Source organism: Carcharodon carcharias, chromosome 4, assembly GCF_017639515.1.
Source record: "Carcharodon carcharias isolate sCarCar2 chromosome 4, sCarCar2.pri, whole genome shotgun sequence".
Classification (NCBI taxonomy): Eukaryota; Metazoa; Chordata; class Chondrichthyes; order Lamniformes; family Lamnidae; genus Carcharodon; species Carcharodon carcharias.
The window spans coordinates 5526417-5546191 of record NC_054470.1 but is presented as its reverse complement, the minus strand read 5'-3'; the positions used below and the strand labels follow the sequence as shown (position 1 = coordinate 5546191).

The window sequence follows — 19775 nt, the reverse complement described above, 5'->3', positions numbered from 1 at the left end:
CAGGCACAGCTCTCCATACTAAGCCGCTTCGAGCAGGAGGCCCTTGAACTGGAGAGGCGCCATGCACCCAGGTCTGCTGGTATCGGTGAGGCTGGGTGGCATGGCCAGGTATTTATGCCCATCAGTGAGGTCAGCATTGTCCTCCTGACAGCCATAGCACTGATGATTGTTAAATTAGTTATTGTTGCAACATTGCTGGACCATTGGTTATGGAAGATTGAGCGCATAATGAGCCGGGGGGACAGGGATGAACTTTGTCATTGTCTGCACACTAACTGATCCACTGTCCTTGTTCTTCCTTTCAGCATCATCAGAGCAGGGCTGGGAGGAGGAGCAACAGATACCCCCTCTCACACCTGAAGTCTCACCAGTGTCACACCATCTCTACCAGGCAGGCACCAGCGCAGATACTAGCACCTCGGTGGGAATTAGAACAATGGCTAGTGTCCCAGGGCACAGCAGTGAGGGCACTTCACACTCACTGGAGGAGCTGGCAGAGACAGAAGGTGCCCATGATGCCAGCAGTCGGAGGACTGCAGGGGACCAGACACATGCTCAGTCGGTGCCTGATGTTGTGCCTCTGGAGTCGTCTGCGACACAGCAGCTGCAGGAAATGTGGCCGGGTGTGCGGGAGCATCTGGGGGAGATACATGAAGCTGTGATTGGCTTGGTGTCCGTGGTGGAGGATTCTACGCGGACTATCACCGAAACAATGAGCCACATATCCGAGCGCCATGCTTCCTCTATGGAGAGAGTGATGACTCTTGTGGAGAGGCTCCTCCAGCAGACCCATCAGGTCTTCCTGGGGATGTGCTCTGACCAGCAAACCCTCACATCGGCATTGACCTCAGCTGGTCAGTGCCAATGTGGGAGATGGTCTGGGCAACAAGTTTCCCAGCTCACTGTCCCATCCATCCATGGTGAGCAGGGAGGTCTGAAGTGACTTTACGTTGGTGCAGCAACTGCCTGTCGTCTCTGAGGGCACCTCTCAGGGTGCTCCGGATGAGGGTGGCAGCTCCTCCGCCCCTCTCCTAGTGACCATATCATCCGGTGAGGCTGCGATGACTGGGGTGATGCCAGCTGTGGAACTGGCAGCTCCCTCCCAGGTGGGGCCAGCACAGGCTCCACAGGCCAGAGGACGACCGCCAAGGTCATCGAGGCCAACAGGACAGCAGAGTCAGCAGCTGGCTCAGATACCACTCCCAGCGATGGGGCAGCGCCAAGACGTAGCACCTGAAAACGTAAACATAAGACACCTGAGGCACACCACGGGTTTCTCACTGGTGCTTTTGTGTTGGCCCGAGATTAGGTCCTCATGATTTCTTTTTGATTGTTAACACGATTGTTTTCTCTTTGTGATAAGTTCTTTTGCTTCACACATTAAATGCAGATGTGTGACCATGGCTCAGGGTGCCTCGTTTTTTCTGCATGTGTATGGTTGACAAAAGTGTCACGAATGGTTTGTCGGACATTCAGCTTTATTTACATGGCCCTTAGTTAGTGCTGCTGACCTGGCAGATTTTGTACTTAGGTGCCAAGTAGGCTTGTCCTGGAGGCCCATATGTGGTGTGTTAGCTGAAGGTTTGCTGGATTAAAGTCTCCCGGGTGTTCCTGCCTACCTGGAGTATTCCCGGGTCAGTGTCTACCCCCTCAGCATTTCCCTGTGTGTGCTCATCCTCGGACTCACTGCTGGACTCATCGTGTGCAGCTGCAGCCACTGTGTCTACATCTTCATCGTCCATTGCAACCCCCCTTTCCAACGCAAGATTGTGGAGAGCGCAGCATGTAACCACTATCAGCGACACACGATCTGGGGGGTACTGAAGTGCGCCCCCTGTGCGGTCCAGGCACCAGAAGCGCATCTTGAGAAGACCGATGGCTCTCTCCACCACAGCCCTTGTGGAGCCCTGGCTCCTATTGTACCGCTGCTCAGCTTCTGTTCTTGGATGGTGGAGAGGGGTCATGAGCCACTTTCTGAGGGGATAGCCCTTGTCACCCAGCAGCCATCCATCCAGCCGGGCTGGAGCACTGAAGAGCCCCGGCACCTGGGAGTGTCTGAGGATGTAGGTGTCGTGGGAGCTGCCTGGGTACCTTGCACAGACTTGTAGAATCAGCATCCTGTGATCACACACTATCTGCACGTTCATGGAGTGGAAGCCCTTCCTGTTGACGAAGGTACCGGGCTCACCTGCTGGCGCCTTGATGGCCACATGTGTACAGTCTATAGCACCCTGGACACGGGGGAAGCCAGCAATGGCCGCGAAGCCTCTGGCTCGCTGTGTCTGACTGGCATCGTCTCAACAGAAGTGGATGAAGGTCAATGCCCGTCTGAACAGAGTGTCTGTAACCTGCTTGACACAAGTGTGAACAGCTAATTGGGAGACACCGCAAAGATCACCCACCGAACCGCAAAATCAGCATTGATTGAACAATAAAGGGCCTTAAGTGGCCTGTTAATTAATGGCTGGCGTGCGTTAGACTTCATTGCGTGCCCAAGCGAAATATCGCGATGGTGCGCGGCGACGCTTGCCTGACTTCATTGTGCGTCATTTTACGGGCAGATGTGCAGTGCCCCCCTCCTGGCACGTCAATCAGAAAATTCTGCCCAATGTACCGATACCTTTAGAAACACTAATTCCAGAGAACTGAGACTGAATTAGTTCGATCTTTGATTCAGCTTTTCAAACAACAAATAACTTTCAACTTCAAATAGTAACAGAAAGAACACCGAGAATTGAAGGAAGCATCTCAGTTAGTGTACACTGCTTCCTTGTTTTTTAACTGTATGTTTAGGATAGAGAAGCTGAGCCCTGGTTAAAAAAAAATGCCAAATTTAATGTTCAAAGCTAATTTTACAAATATATAAAGAAAATATTTTATTTTACCTTTCATGAGAAAGGTTGTTTTTCTTTCCCTGTAAAGATGTACCATTATAACCATCATAATATCTGCATAATGACACAGCTTGTACTATTGCACAGGCCTGTATTTCATGCTTTACTTCCTATGGTTCAGGAAAACAAAATATTAGCACAGACTGTAACTTAGACTGCATATAGCAGCAAGGTAACCTGGCTCGGAGATCTGTTTCCACTTCAGTCTACACAGGGCGGAGTGTTCAAGATTTTGCTTCAGAAATTCCCTGCTTTGGGCATTCACATAGCTTTAATTCAAAACAAAAAACTCAAGAGTTTAAAGGTTGCTGTATGAGTCTCCTAAATCACTCCTACTCCCTCCTTCTCACGCTGGACCACTACAAAGCCCTACAGCAGTTTGCTCGAATGCCAAAGATCAGGACTATGTTGACTGAAACTGCCAAGGGTCAGGTACAGAGCCATTCCTCCCTCTCAGCACATGGCACAAAGTGATGTACAACACTGGTGAGATGTTCACCATAAAACTCCCAAAGAAGTTTTTGATAATATTTTGAAAACTTAATGCTCCATTCTGTGATTTGTGAAGTGTGTATTTATGGTGTATGTTATGTATATAATGTTCATTCTTTATCTATGCAGAATGGCTATTGTGCTTGCACTGATCAATTGGCTGATTCTATCCCCACGCACCAACAACTCTACACACCCACCACCCCTGACCCCTGACCCATCCCCAACACCGTCATTCAAATCCTTCCTCAACTTGGAAAGGAAAAAAGCCAGTTCAGCAGTTCCCTGGGTAAAGCATCACTCCGCTCCCTCATACCCAATCAGGAAAGCCCCAGATTATTTTCTCTGAATAATTTACCCTCGGGTTCCATATGATGTGGCAAACCAGATTTCTGGAAACCTACTGAACTCTGTGATTCTAAGCTGGCACTGCCAATAGCTATTTGTATTGCACTAAGACACACACGAGTGCTGGTTCCACATGCATAAGCATTGTGCAGCCACCCGAAAGCTAAATGTAAGTTTGCCACAATTTACACAGTCCGAGGATTGTGAATACCTGGCTTTACTGCAGCTACCTGGCTGCCCACTCTGGTTGATCCTGGAAAGATAACACAAGCACCACACATGGGGAGCTGCCATCACCAGAATTAAAATTGGTCTTTGGGAAACTAGTGATCTGGGGCTGGTGATACTTTCCTAGCCATTCATTTTAGAGAATGGAATTGATGGCTAGAGGAGCCACAGGCTCAGTTTTAGTCCTCAGTCCATATCACTGACTTGGGAACACATCATGTGGCTTTTACAACCTCTATCAGCCAATACGTAGCACAACCTTTTATCTGCAATGTCTAGGTCATAATCTGGTGGACTGAATCACCCAACTGTTGTATTCATTCCATTTATTGCAATGGAATGTAAATTGAATGCATTCTAGAATGTGCTGGCAAGCTCTGCCAGAATACTGTCCAGATCACGGGAGGATTAGGAACGCTAAGAAATATCGAAATCACTTTTGGGCCACAGGTGTGCAACCTCTGTAAAAATGTTGCATTTTTGTTAATACATTTGACGTTTATGTGGATGGCTTTCATCAACCGAAGGTGTGATTATGTACGTTTGAATCCTCTTATTTCAAGGTTTATCCATCCTCCCACTCAGTGATAGTGTCCCACTGTGAGATTCACATTCATGTGATGTCAACCTCACAGAAGATAGTTTCCACACCCTTGTGAGATGTCAGGGAGATGCGTTAAAACCTTCATGGAAATGTGTGATTAAGATGCTTGTAAATCTTTTTCCTCATGAAACACCGTTGTGTAAGGGCGGCTCAGCCACCTTGAAGGATTAGTGGGAGCTGTAACTTTGCAGTTGCAGTGCCAAAGGACAAGGCCTGGATGAGAGGATGATATCCCCGACCATGGTCTCATCTCACTGGCTGATGTAGTTTCACACTCATGTAGCGACGACTGCATCAAGTTAGGTGAAGCAGCATTCTCACTGATGTGTCACCTCCCAGACCGAGCACCTATAGGGTCCACTGCTGGCATTTTTCGAGATCATGGCCTGGTGAATCATGAGGCTAGAAGACACAAGTCTAATTGCTGAGCTTACTCTCTGTGTGACTGGCTGGATAACCCTTTCAATACCATGGGATGGCATTCAGGGACAGGAGAGAAGTGGCCATTTCCCCCTGCCTTCCTTTTACTACTCATGAAATCTGGTTGCAATTAAAGTGTCACGGGCATGTCCTCCAAATCATGCTTCCTCGATACCATCATCCCTTGGAAGCTGACTCTCATCACCCTCTTGTGGTTCCTGGGCCACCGGTTCATCATCCTCGAAGGACCTCTCAGCTTCCTTGGATGAGGAACCAGGGCGCTTAAGAAAAGCACTGGGGGCCATTTACAGCCGGAGCACTTGTGAAAAGCAGTGGGCCGTTTACTGAGAGAACACTTGAGAATTGCAGCGGGGCCATTTACAAAGAGAGCACTCAGGGACTTCATTTAAAACACAGAGTGGGTGAGCGTGTGGACTTTATTTCAAACAGAGAGTGGGTGAGCATGTGGACTTTATTTCAAACAGGGTGTGGGTGAGTGTGTGGACTTTATTTCAAACAGGGTGTGGGTGAGAGTGTGGACTTTATTTCAAACAGAGAGTGGGTGAGAGTGTGGACTTTATTTCAAACAGGGAGTGGGTGAGCGTGTGAACTTTATTTCAAACAGAGAGTGGGTGAGAGTGTGGACTTTATTTCAAACAGGGTGTGGGTGAGAGTGTGGACTTTATTTCAAACAGAGAGTGGGTGAGAGTGTGGACTTTATTTAAAACAGGGAGTGGGTGAGTGTGTGAACTTTATTTCAAACAGAGAGTGGGTGAGAGTGTGGACTTTATTTCAAACAGAGAGTGGGTGAGAGTGTGGACTTTATTTCAAACAGAGAGTGGGTGAGAGTGTGGACTTTATTTCAAACAGGGTGTGGGTGAGTGTGTGGACTTTATTTCAAACAGGGTGTGGGTGAGTGTGTGGACTTTATTTCAAACAGGGTGTGGGTGAGTGTGTGGACTTTATTTCAAACAGGGTGTGGGTGAGTGTGTGAACTTTATTTCAAACAGAGAGTGGGTGAGCGTGTGGACTTTATTTCAAACAGGGTGTGGGTGAGTGTGTGAACTTTATTTCAAACAGAGTGTGGTGAGAGTGTGTACTTTATTTCAAACAGGGTGTGGGTGAGTGTGTGAACTTTATTTCAAACAGAGAGTGGGTGAGAGTGTGGACTTTATTTCAAACAGGGTGTGGGTGAGTGTGTGAACTTTATTTCAAACAGAGAGTGGGTGAGAGTGTGGACTTTATTTCAAACAGGGTGTGGGTGAGAGTGTGGACTTTATTTCAAACAGGGTGTGGGTGAGAGTGTGGACTTTATTTCAAACAAGGTGTGGGTGAGAGTGTAGACTTTATTTTAAACAGGGTGTGGGTGAGAGTGTGGACTGTATTTCAAACAGGGTGTGGGTGAGAGTGTGGACTTCATTTCAAACAGGGTGTGGGTGAGAGTGTGGACTTTATTTCAAACAGGGTGTGGGTGAGAGTGTGGACTTTATTTCAAACAGAGTGTGGGTGAGAGTGTGGACTTTATTTCAAACAGGGTGTGGGTGTGTGTGTGGACTTTATTTCAAACAGAGAGTGGGTGAGTGTGTGGATTTTATTTCAAACAGGGTGTGGGTGAGAGTGTGGACTTTATTTCAAACAGGGTGTGGGTGAGAGTGTGGACTTTATTTCAAACAGGGTGTGGGTGAGAGTGTGGACTTTATTTCAAACAGGGTGTGGGTGAGAGTGTGGACTTTATTTCAAACAGAGAGTGGGTGAGAGTGTGGACTTTATTTCAAACAGGGTGTGGGTGAGAGTGTGGACTTTATTTCAAACAGGGTGTGGGTGAGAGTGTGGACTTTATTTCAAACAGAGAGTGGGTGAGAGTGTGGACTTTATTTCAAACAGGGTGTGGGTGAGAGTGTGGACTTTATTTCAAACAGGGTGTGGGTGAGAGTGTGGACTTTATTTCAAACAGGGTGTGGGTGATCGTGTGGACTTTGGGCAGAATTTAGCCCTTGGCTGGCTGGCGGGCCGCCCTGACTTGGCGGTGGTCAGGCAGCTGAAACCCGCTGCTGAAACGGGGCCTGCCACCACTTTGCGTGGGTGGGCAATTAAGGCCCATCCAGTGACCTGCCCGAATCCCCAACTGTCACAGTCGCTCTTCCGTCCATGTGCGCACTGCTCCCTGAGGCAAAGTCCTGTCTCAGGGAGGTTAGTGAGAGGTAAGCAAAATCAAAAAATAGAGACATTTTAAAATTATTAACATGTTTCCCTTGTGACAATGTCACACGTGATGGGACATGTTGATAACTAACTCATAAAATTTATTAAATTTTTACAAAACGGTAATGAAACTTAATCCCGCCAGTGGATGAAGTTTCATGAATAATCTACAGGCTGCTAGGACTCCTGGCCTGTCTGCCAGCCTGAAGGTTGTCTGGGGTGGGCATTAACTATCTTAATTGGCCATTGACAGGTCAGCGGGCGGACAGCTGATTTCGCTGTCCACCCGCCTTCCTTAAGATTTAACTGGCCTGGGATGACGTTGGCGATTCCTCCCGAAGATATCCCGGGTCATTTTCCCCTCGGCGAGTGGGCCCCACCCCCAAATCCTGAGGGGAAAATCCAGGCCTTTATTTAAAACAGGGTGTGGGTGAGCGTGTGGACTTTATTTAAAACAGGGTGTGGGTGAGCGTGTGGACTTTATTTCAAACAGAGAGTGGGTGAGCGTGTGGACTTTATTTCAAACAGAGAGTGGGTGAGCGTGTGGACTTTATTTCAAACAGGGTGTGGGTGAGAGTGTGGATTTTATTTCAAACAGGGTGTGGGTGAGCGTGTGGACTTTATTTCAAACAGAGAGTGGGTGAGCGTGTGGACTTTATTTCAAACAGAGAGTGGGTGAGTGTGTGAACTTTATTTCAAACAGAGAGTGGGTGAGCGTGTGGACTTTATTTCAAACAGAGTGTGGGTGAGCATGTGGACTTTATTTCAAACAGGGTGGGGTGAGAGTGTGGACTTTATTTCAAACAGGGTGTGGGTGAGTGTGTGGACTTTATTTCAAACAGAGAGTGGGTGAGTGTTTGGACTTTATTTCAAACAGAGAGGGAGAGTGTGAACTTTATTTCAAACAGGGTGTGGGTGAGTGTGTGGACTTTATTTCAAACAGGGTGTGGGTGAGTGTGTGGACTTTATTTCAAACAGAGAGTGGGTGAGCGTGTGGACTTTATTTCAAACAGAGAGTGGGTGAGCGTGTGGACTTTATTTCAAACAGGGTGTGGGTGAGAGTGTGGATTTTATTTCAAACAGGGTGTGGGTGAGCGTGTGGACTTTATTTCAAACAGAGAGTGGGTGAGCGTGTGGACTTTATTTCAAACAGAGAGTGGGTGAGTGTGTGAACTTTATTTCAAACAGAGAGTGGGTGAGAGTGTGGACTTTATTTCAAACAGAGTGTGGGTGAGCATGTGGACTTTATTTCAAACAGGGTGGGGTGAGAGTGTGGACTTTATTTCAAACAGGGTGTGGGTGAGTGTGTGGACTTTATTTCAAACAGAGAGTGGGTGAGTGTTTGGACTTTATTTCAAACAGAGTGTGGGTGAGTGTGTGGACTTTATTTCAAACAGAGAGTGGGTGAGCGTGTGGACTTTATTTCAAACAGGGTGTGGGTGAGTGTGTGGACTTTATTTCAAACGGAGAGTGGGTGAGAGTGTGGACTTTATTTCAAACAGGGTGTGGGTGAGCGTGTGGACTTTATTTCAAACAGAGAGTGGGTGAGTGTGTGGACTTTATTTCAAACAGAGAGTGGGTGAGTGTGTGGACTTTATTTCAAACAGAGAGTGGGTGAGTGTGTGGACTTTATTTCAAACAGAGAGTGGGTGAGTGTGAACTTTATTTCAAACAGGGTGTGGGTGAGTGTGTGGACTTTATTTCAAACAGAGAGTGGGTGAGTGTGTGGACTTTATTTCAAACAGGGTGTGGGTGAGTGTGTGGACTTTATTTCAAACAGAGAGTGGGTGAGTGTGTGGACTTTATTTCAAACAGAGAGTGGGTGAGTGTGTGGACTTTATTTCAAACAGAGAGTGGGTGAGTGTGTGGACTTTATTTCAAACAGAGAGTGGGTGAGAGTGTGGACTTTATTTCAAACAGGGTGTGGGTGAGAGTGTGGACTTTATTTCAAACAGAGAGTGGGTGAGAGTGTGGACTTTATTTCAAACAGAGAGTGGGTGAGCATGTGGACTTTATTTCAAACAGAGAGTGGGTGAGCGTGTGGACTTTATTTCAAACAGGGTGTGGGTGAGTGTGTGGACTTTATTTCAAACAGAGAGTGGGTGAGCGTGTGGACTTTATTTCAAACAGGGTGTGGGTGAGTGTGTGGACTTTATTTCAAACAGAGAGTGGGTGAGTGTGTGGACTTTATTTCAAACAGAGAGGGAGAGTGTGAACTTTATTTCAAACAGGGTGTGGGTGAGTGTGTGGACTTTATTTCAAACAGAGAGTGGATCAGCAGAAAAGACAGTCGATTGAACAATGTCAGACGTTTAAGAAAATAGTTCTTGACTCATAACAAAGACATATCCCAGTGAGGAAGAAGGATTGTAGGAGGGGGATAAGCCAATCATGGTTAACCAAGGAAGTTAAGGATAGTATCAAAGTGAAAGAAAAAGCATACAATGTGGCAAAGTTTAGTAGTAAGCCAGAGGATTGGGAAAGTTTTAAGAACTGAAGATGACAAAAAAAAATAAAGAGGGAAAAAATAAACGTTGAGGGTAAACTAGCAAGTAATATAAAAACAGACAGTAAACCTTCTTTAAATATATAAAAAGGAAGAGAGAGGCCAAAGTGAACATAGGCCCCTTAGAGAATGAGGCTGGGGAAATAATAATGGGGATCCAGGAAATGGCAGAGGAGTTGAATAAATACTTTTATCAGTCCTCAATAATAGCATACCAAAAATACTAAATTATCACAGGGCAAAAAGGTGGGGTTGGGGGGGGGGTGGGGCGTGGGGAGGATGTGTGGGGGTGTGGGGTTGGGGGGGGGGTGGGGGTGTGGTGGTGGGGGGGGGGGGGGGTGGGGGGTGGGGGGTAGGAAATAAATACAATAACTATCACGAGAGAAAAAGTACTAGGGAAACTAATGGGACTAAAGGCCAATAAGTCACCTGGACCTGATGGGTTACATCCTAGGATATTAAATGAAGTAGCTACAGTGATAGTGGATGCACTGGTAGTAATCTTCCAAGAATCCTTAGATTCTGGAAAAGTCCCAGAGGATTGGAAAACTGCCAATGTAACACCTTTATTCAAAAAGGGAGGGAGACAAAAAGCAGGTAACTATTGGCCAGTTAGATTAACATCTGTCATTGGGAAAATGTTGGAGTCTGTTATAAAGGATGTAACAGCAGAGCATTTAGAAATATATAATCTAATCAAGAAGAATCAGCATGGCTTCATGAAGGGGAAATCATGCCTGACAAATTTATTAGAATTCTTTAAGGTAACAAGCAGGATAGATAAAGGGGAACCAGTGGATGTAATATATTTGGATTTCCAAAAGGTGTTCAATAAGGTACCTCCCATAAGACTACTTAATAAGATAAGAGCCCATGGTGTTGAGGTAGCATATTAGCATGGATAGAGACTTGCTAACTAATAGACGATAGAGAGTTGAGATGTCGGGACGGCATTTTCAGGAAGGCAACCTGTAACTAGTGGAGTGCCACAGGGATCAGTGCTGGGGTCTCAATTATTTACAATATATATTAATAACTTAGATGAGGGAAGTGAATGTACTATCGCCAAGTTTGCGAATGACACAAAAATAGGTGGGAAGGCAAGTGGTGAGGATGACACAAAGAGTCTAGAGAGAGATATAGACATGTTAAAACCTAGACAGATGGAATATAACGTGGGAAAGCGTGAGGTTATGCACTTTGGCAGGGAGAATAGAGGAGCTGAATTTTATTTAAATGGAGAAAGACTGCAGAAAGCTATAGCACGGAGGGATTTAGGGTCCTCGTGCATGAATCCCAAAAAGCTAACATACAAGTTCAACAGGTAATAGGGAAGGCAAATGGAATGTTGGCCTTTATTTCAAAGGGAATGGAGTACAAAAATAGGGAAGTCTTGCTAAAACTATACAAGGCACTAGTAAGACCACACCTAGAATACTGTGAACAATTTTGGTTCCCCTATCTAAGGAAAGGTGAACTGGCATTGGAAGCAGTCCAGAGAAGGTTCACTAGGTTGATCCCGGGTATGGAGGGACTTTCTTCTGAGGAGAGGTTGAGTAAGTTGGGCCTATACTCATTGGAGTTTAGAAGAACAAGAGGCGACCTTATTGAAACATATAAGATTCTTCGGGGTTTGACAGGGTAGATGCTGAGAGGTTGTTTCCCCTTGTGGGAGAGTCCAGGACCAGAGGCCCAATCTCAGAGCAAGGTGGCACCCTTTTAAAATGGAGATGAGGAGGAGTTTCTTCTCTCAGTGTGTAGTGAATCTGTGGAATTCTTTACCGCAGAGGGCTGTAGAGGCTGGGTTATTAAGTATATTCAAGGCTGAGATAGACAGATTTTTAATCAATAAGTGAATCAAGGGTTATGGGGAAAAGGCAGGAAGGTGGAGTTGAGGATTATCAGATCAGCCATGATCTCAATGAATGGCAGAGCAGACTTGATGGTCCGAATGGTCTACTTCTGCTCCTACGTCTTACGGCCTTATGGTCTCATTCCAGCGAGAAACTAATTTAATGAGCATTCATGAGATAGTAATTAGTGCAAATGGTGTCTCTAGTCAATGGAATAGTCAACCCGCCATTAACCCAGCATTGGGAGAATTACAAACTATTTTCATGCCAACGGGATTCCAATTTTTTGGCCCTCACAAGATTCTCCATTTCTGCCTGCCACAAAACCCACCACAGGCTGGATGGGAGAATTCTGCCCATTGGCTTTCCAATAAACCACCCAATCGCCCTTCCACAAGTTACATCAACAGTGACAATCCCACATTCAAACCTCTGACCCAGTTCCCAAAAATACATTGCCCTTTTCAGACCCATTTTACAGAGACACTGCACCCCAGTCTCCATAGTGCACTACAGTGCTCTTGTCTGTTTAATGGTGCTGGTATTTTACACTGCAAGTTGCTGGAAGTGGGAGATGGAAACAGTTCAGTGCCCTCCACAGGGCATCTGGGACCTGAGTGAACAGGACAAGCGACTGTGTAGCTTCTTAACCAATCCGATTGAAGGATTATGAAATGAATCATGCAGTCGAACCATGCATTCGAACTGTAAGTTAGAATATTGAATTCAGTGATCCAATAAATTGCAGAAAGAAAAAAAGGGAGGAAACAAAAGATTGGATTAAGAGAAAGAGTGAAAAAAAGACAGAAAATAGATAAAGAATTAATTCACAGTTTTTCAAAAAAATCTTAAAAATTAAATGGAATGAGATTCCTTTGTAATGGTTAATGTTCGAGAGATTGTTTATCAGTGGTTAACAGCACAAAATTATTAACAGTATGTTTAGGCTGAAATGAACTTTTCTTGTGGTGAATTTGTTTCATATCTATCATGAAAGTACAGGAACTTGCTACTGTTTAATGCATTTGAATAGTGAATAAAACAGAGGGATGCATTATTGTGAGGCTAACTGATAGTTCTGACTGCAGCATCAGGTTTTCACATTTAACCTTCTATCTACCCACGCCTGATGTTGCTGTGTGATTTGGGCATATATAATGATAAGTGCCATTAGCTCCATCTTTATTTTGACAGGAAATTCTGGGCTAAAGTGTTTTTATCACAGATTTGGAACAATGCTTAGATTATGTTCAGCTTTGTGTTTTAATCTAGAGTATAGTCCTGTGGGAGACCACTGCACTGAATCATTTATCACTGGTACATATCATCATTGCACAGGAAATTAGATTCAACTCTGATCCATTGATTCAAACTGAGTTTGATCTCATTCAATGGTCGTAGACCTGTTTGTTCCCAGACCAAATTAGTGATCTGACCCACAAAAATGCTTTAGTTAAGAGTCAAAGTTGGCAGTGGATAGAAATCAGCCTATTGCTGCAGCCTTTGCTGCAACATTTATTTAGATTCCCATTGCTTCATAACTGCAAACATGTGGTGTGTTTTCACTGCACTGTAACTATGATGTAAGTGTATGGCCTCTCATCAGTGCATTTAAATTTGGGACGATTCCAGATTCAACAGTTCTCCAACTGTGATAGTAGGGCAACAATTATAGAAAGAGAAAATGGACACCCTTTCCATTCTGGAACTACAGCAATTATTTTGTGGAGATGTTTAGACCAGTAACATCATCACTACTGGGACTGTTCAGAATGCATTGTTCCTGAGAGATTTTTTGGGACCTTTGCCTGACTGTACAAAATTAGATTTCTCCAAATCTCCTACTTTTAGATCCTTTTCTTAAAGTTCACACCATTAAATCAGAAGCAGCTTATCAGAAAGATGCTCAGAAGCTTGGCAGACCTGTGATTTAGGCATTCGCCTTTCACCTTCTAAGTTTGAATGCAATCCAGGCTAATTGGGTGAGTGTCTGTGCTGGCTCCAATGGTTCGATATGAATTGAATTTGGTTCGTTTCAGTCCACTTTGTATTAAGCATGGGCCAACAGCACAAAACTTCCCCAATTGGCAGTTTGACTCAGAGGGCAGTGAAACTGCTCTTTTAGCTACTAAAATGGAACAATGTTGAACTGGTGCATTGCTGGTGAGGCATGGTGTCGGGTTAGAGCATAGGGAACTTTCCTGTGTGTCTAACTGTACTGTAGCTGAACTGAGAATACTTGATACTGATAGCAGGTGCACAGATGGCAACTAATAAGCCTCATGTTAATTAATATCAACTTGCACAAAAAGGCTTTTTACTTAACTAGTGAAGCCAAATGTATTTACTTAGAGCAGAAGTACTGATCTGAGTTCAATAAGAACAACTGAGATTTATACAGCACTTTTAAAGCAATAAAATGTCCCAGGGTGCTTCACGGGAGTATTATGAAACAAAAAATGACACCAAGCCACGTAAACAGATATTAGCTCATCTGATCACATATTTAGTCAAAGAGTTAGGTTTCAAGGAGTGTCCTAAAAGAGGAAAGTGAGGTGGAGAGGTATAGAGAGGGTATTCCAGAGCTTAGGGCCCTGGTAACTGAAAGCGTGGCCACCGATGGTGCAGTGATTTTTGTTTTAATTCATTCATGAGATGTAAGTGTTGCTGCAAGGCCAGCATTTATTGCCCATGCCTAATTGCCCTTGAGAACATAGTGTTCAGCTGCTTTCTTGAACCGCTGCACTCTATGCAGTGTAGATACATCCACAGTGCTGTTAGGGAGTGTGCTCCAGGATTTTGACCTAGCGACAATGAAGAAATGGCGACATAGTTCCAGGGTGGAATGTGGCTTGGAGGGGAACTTCCAGACTTTCAGGTGGTGGTGCTCCCATGTATGTGCTGCTCTTTTCCTTTTAGATGGTAACAATCGTGGGTTTGGAAGATGCTATCTAAGAAGCCTTGATGAGTTTCTGCAGTGCATCTTGTAGATGGTACACACTGCTGCAATTGTAGGGAGTTAATGTTTGTGAATGTGGTGTCAATCAAACGGACTGCTTTGTCCAAGGATGATGTCCAGCTTCTTGCGTGTTGTTGGAGCTGCACTCATCCAGGCAAGTGGAGAGTATTCCATTACACTCATGATTGTGCTTTGTAGATGGTGGACAGGCTTAGGGGAGTCAGGAGGCTAACACACCACAGGATCCCCAGCCTCTGACCTGCTTTTGTAGCCACAGTATTTATATGGCTAGTCCAGTTCGGTTAGTAGTAACCACCAGGATGTTGATAGTGGGAGATTCAGAGATGGTAATGCCATTGAATGTCAAGGTAAGATGATTTGATTCTCTTTTGTTGGAGGTAGTCATTGCCTGGCACTAGTGTGGTGCTAATGTTACTTGCCACTTGTCAGCCCCAGCCTGGATGTTGTCCAGGTCTTGCTCTTTTTAGACATGGACTGTATCAGTATCTGTGGAGAAGTGAATGGTGCTGACATTGTGCAATCATCAGCAAACATCCCCACTTCTGACCTTATAATGGAAGAAAGGTCATTGATGAAGCAGCTGAAGATGAATAGGCCGAGGACACTACCCTGAGGAACTCCTGCAGTGATGTCCTGGAGCTGAGATGACTGACCTCCAACAACCACAACCATCTTCCTTTGTGCTAGGTATGACTCCAACTAGCGGAGAGTTTCCCCCGATTCCCATTGACTCCAGTTTTGCCAGGGTTCCTTGATGCCACACTGTCAAACGCAGCCTTGATGTCAAAGGCAGTCACTCTAGCCTCATCTCTGGAGTTCAGCTGTTTTGTCTATGCTTGAACCAAGGCTGTAATGAGCTCCAGAGCTGAGTGATCCTGGTGAAACCCAAACTGAGTGTCAGTGAGCAGGTTATTGCTAAGCAAGTGCCACTTGATAGCACTGTTGATGACCCCTTCCATTGCTTTACTGATGATTGAGGGTAGACAGATGGGGTGGTAATTGACCGGGTTGGATTTGTCCTGCTTTTTGTGTACAGGACATACCTGGGCAATTTTCCACATAGCTGAGTAGATGCCAGCGTGGTAGCTATACTGGAACAGCTTGGCGAGGGGTGCAGGAAGTTCTGGAGCACTAGTCTTCAGTACTATTGCCGGAATATTGTCAGGACCCATAGCCTTTGCAGTATCCAGTGCCTTCAGCCATTTCTTGATATCACACAGAGTGAATCGAACTGGCTGAAGACTGGCATCTGTGATGCTGGGGACCTCCGGAGGAAGCCAAGATGGATCATCCACTTGGCACTTCTGGCTGAAGGTGGTTGCAAATCATTGATTAAAATCAGGGATGTTCAAGAGGCCAGAACTCGATGAGCACAGAGATCTCAGAGGGTTGTGGGTCTGGAGGAGATTACAGAGATGGGGAGGGTAGTAGGCCATGGAGGGATTTAAAAACAAGAATGAGAATTTTAAAATCAAGACCTTGCTTAACTGAGAACCCAAGTAGGTCAGCAAGCACAGGGGTGATAGCTAAATGTGACTTGGTGTTAATTAAGAAATGGACAGCGGAGCCTTGGATGACCTCAAGATAACAGAGGGTAAGATGTGGGAAACCAGCCAGGAGTGTATTGGAATGGTCAAGTTTAGAAATAACAAAGACACAAAAGAGGGTTTCATCGGCGGGGAAAAATTGGGCAATAGGTGGTCCTAGTGATCGCGGAAATATGAGGTCAGAAGATCACCTCAAAGACAAATGTGACACCAAGGTTACAAGCAGACTGACTTAGGCTCAGACTGTTGCTAGGGTGAGCGCAGAGCTAGTAGCTAGTGGACAGAGTTTGGAGCAGGGATCGAAAATAATCACTTCACTCTTCCCAGAATTTAATTGGAGGAAATTTCTGCTCATTCGGTACTGGATGTCAGCTTAGCCGACTATAAGCAATAAGACTAAAACGCTAACCTGATTTAATAAGAAAACACCTGGAGCATTCATGTGTGAACAATAAATAATTATTTATAAGTTTTATTAAAGCAGAATGACATTATTTTAAAATGTCAGTATTAGCAAGTCAGTTATTAAAATGCATATCATGTCAGCAACCACCCGGATAGAGCACCACTGAGAGTTTTCCTGGGTAGGTTATACTTTCTTTGACTATTCTATTTCCCAAAATGTATGATTCCACAGTGAACTATATTTGCCACCTATGTGCTCATCCTGCTAACCTGTGTGTGGACTCCAATTCCTGCATTTTTATCCCATGTTTGTGATGTCCCAATCTGGTGTTATCAGCAAACTGAAATCCTATTACCTTGTGTCGATGTCCCAATTATTTCTATAAATGGAAACTGAAGGAGATCTTAGAACCAATGCATGGGACCCATCACTTCCCAGATCCTCCCAATCAGAAAAATTATCCTTTCACACACAACTTTTCTTTCTGTTCCCTGATGCATTCCTCTGTTGGCTTCATCTGATACTACATTCAAGCATATCGAAGATCGTGCACTTGCTGTGTGTGAATTATTGGGAATGAAACATTTCGACCAGGGATTGAATCTACACCCTCAGCTGTTTTATTTCCAGACACAGCAATGCGATCACAAAGCATTTTTGAATTTAAAAATGATATATTTATAAGAAACTAATCAATCTCCTGTGGTGTTCTATATGGTGGGGAATAATTGGAGCCAGACATTCAGGCATAAATGTTTTATGTTTCCATTCTACATCCTTGTGTTCATGTTAATAATGGGAATTGTTGACGTTTTGCTTGTCATGCTGTAATTACACCCACCTACCAGCAGTAGTGATGCAGTGCCACCACTAGACAGAGAATGCAATTACAGTGTCTTACAATCCTCGTGGAGAAACCGTAAACCAAAATAACCAAATTTACCAAATGTGAAGGGATTATCAACAAGATTTCATTTTTTGTAACATAAACTGAACATGAATTGCAGGAAAACGATAAAAAAGTAAATTTCATTTCAGATAGTTGATACACCTTCCAAAACCCCAAGCACCTACATCACTCCCTGCACACAAGTGGCGCAACGTAGCTACACGGCTCCACAACATGCAGTTCTTTATTCATGCAGGGTAGGATCAGGAGTCCTATCTGATTTCAGCTTTTACCTCTGAGTTTCACAGGCATAATTATCAGCAAGACACACTTCTATGAACCTTCCCTCCCACGGGTCACCACAGATCTAATGGCGTAGCTTTCCAATGTTCCTTTTCAGCCGACCCCAGCTCACAGTTTGGCCACCTCTGTGAGAAACCCCAGCTCTTCAGCATCTCCAAGCTATCCTCAAAGGTTTTAGACTATTTTAGCCAGCTCGCACAGGGCCTCCAAGAACTCCTGTATCTTTTGCTGCCAAACAGAAAACTGACCTTTTTCCTGAGAGAGATTTGCTCCTTCTCCACCCAAGAATTCTGTGTTCCTCTTTCTGTCACTATCTGCTTTCTCATTGTGTCTGGCATCTTTGTGCTAATGGCCTTCACCTTCCAGCTGTTCTGCTTGTAGTCCACCAGCCACATGACTTCCCTATCTTAACTTCCTGTTGGTACTGCTTCCAGGTCAAGGGTTGCCAGGTCACATGGACCCACATTTCTTATTATACAAGAAAGTTACAATTGATCCAATTTCAATTGGTACAAACTCTTAAAAGTCCTTTTCAAATGTTCTTAAAAACAATTACTGTTTCCATCGGCATTTTAAAGAAATTACACTTTTTTACTGTACTGCTTCAAGACAAAGATCCTCGTAAGTGTGACAACTTGACATTGGCAGTCTCAAATATAAATATGGAAGCATGAAGTTAAGATGGAAAAAGTTGATAGGGCGTGCATGTACAATGTTTAAAATAGATTTGGTATTGCACAAGGTAAGTCAGAGAATATGACCTCCCTTAACCACAAACTTACAAGGGATGACCAAAACATTAAAGGAAACAAAAAAAAAAAAAACCCTTGCATTCATAAAGCACCTTTCAATGCTTCAGGATGTCCCAATGTGCTTCAGAGCTATGAAATACTCTTTGGGAAGAATTTTATGTCCCCTATTGGCAGGTTTACAACCAGGGGTCCTGAAACATTCTCCTGGTGTCTTTCCTACCAGCTTCCTGCACACCCCCAACCTGTCCTGTCACCTTCCTGCACACCCCCAACCTGTCCTACCAGCTTCCTGCACACCCCCAACCTGTCCTACCACTTTCCTGCACACCCCCAACCTGTCCTGCCACCTTCCTGCACACCCCCAACCTGTCCTACCAGCTTCCTGCACACCCCCAACCTGTCCTACCAGCTTCCTGCACACCCCCAACCTGTCCTACCACCTTCCTGCACACCCCCAACCTGTCCTACCACCTTCCTGCACACCCCCAACCTGTCCTACCACCTTCCTGCACACCCCTAACCTGTCCTACCACCTTCCTGCACACCCCCAACCTGTCTGCAACTTAACAGGAGATGAGCGAAGCCTATGGCGGCCCACCTGCCCTCATCCTTATTGATATCCTTAGGTGGCCAATTAGTGACCACTTGAGGGTTGTTTCCTATCCGGCCTCAATTTTTGTGGAGGAGGAGCTCAGTGGCAAGGGGGATGCCTGCAAGTCACCCTGCTTGGGTCGTGGGCTGGCAGTGGGGCAACGCCTCTTTCAAGGGTACCCTTTTCACATTGGGCACCCCCTCCAAGATATGTCCTCCATGGATGCACCATTCCCCCACCCCCCCCACCCCGACCTCTCCATCAAGACCTCTCCCCAACCCCGCAACAACCTCCCCCAGGCCTCTCCTCCCTCCCCACTGTGAGGCCTCCCCCAATTACCTGTTCCTGGACTTCAGGACTTAGAATCTGGTGACTGCTTGTCGTCCCAGTCCTGGCCACTGCTGCCTTCCAGTGTAGCTGGGGCTACAGAGCTGCTGGCTAATCTGATTGGCCAGCAGCCCTCTGAGGCAGGACCTCTGCCGAGTGAGGGGCAGAAGCCCCGTTTCCAGCCAATTTACACTCGATCAAGCATTAAAGGGATGAGGGGATGCATTCTCCGCCAACTCTTTGGGTAGAGGGATGGGAAACTCTGCCATCCGAAAAGTCAATCCTTGACGTGTAGGCACTGTTGTAGAAAATGTGATAGCCAATTTGTGCACAGCAAGCTCTCACATTGTGATGATGCCCAGATAATCAATTTTTGTCATGTTGATTGAGGGATAGGTATCGGCTCGGATACTGGGAATAACTCCCTGCTCT

At 45.3% G+C, this 19775-nt stretch overlaps 1 protein-coding gene and 1 long non-coding RNA gene across 7 annotated transcripts in view; one reads left to right on the top strand and one right to left on the bottom strand.

Annotated features, from left to right (window-relative positions):
• LOC121277307 overlaps positions 1-18025 on the bottom strand; it is a 77544-nt gene extending 59519 nt beyond the window's left edge. The window contains exon 1 of the long non-coding RNA XR_005942853.1: positions 17921-18025. This is a non-coding gene — a long non-coding RNA (uncharacterized LOC121277307). The remainder of the gene's footprint in view (positions 1-17920) is intronic.
• trim36 (tripartite motif containing 36) overlaps positions 1-19775 on the top strand; it is a 187350-nt gene that overhangs the window by 116108 nt on the left and 51467 nt on the right. The window lies entirely within an intron of this gene.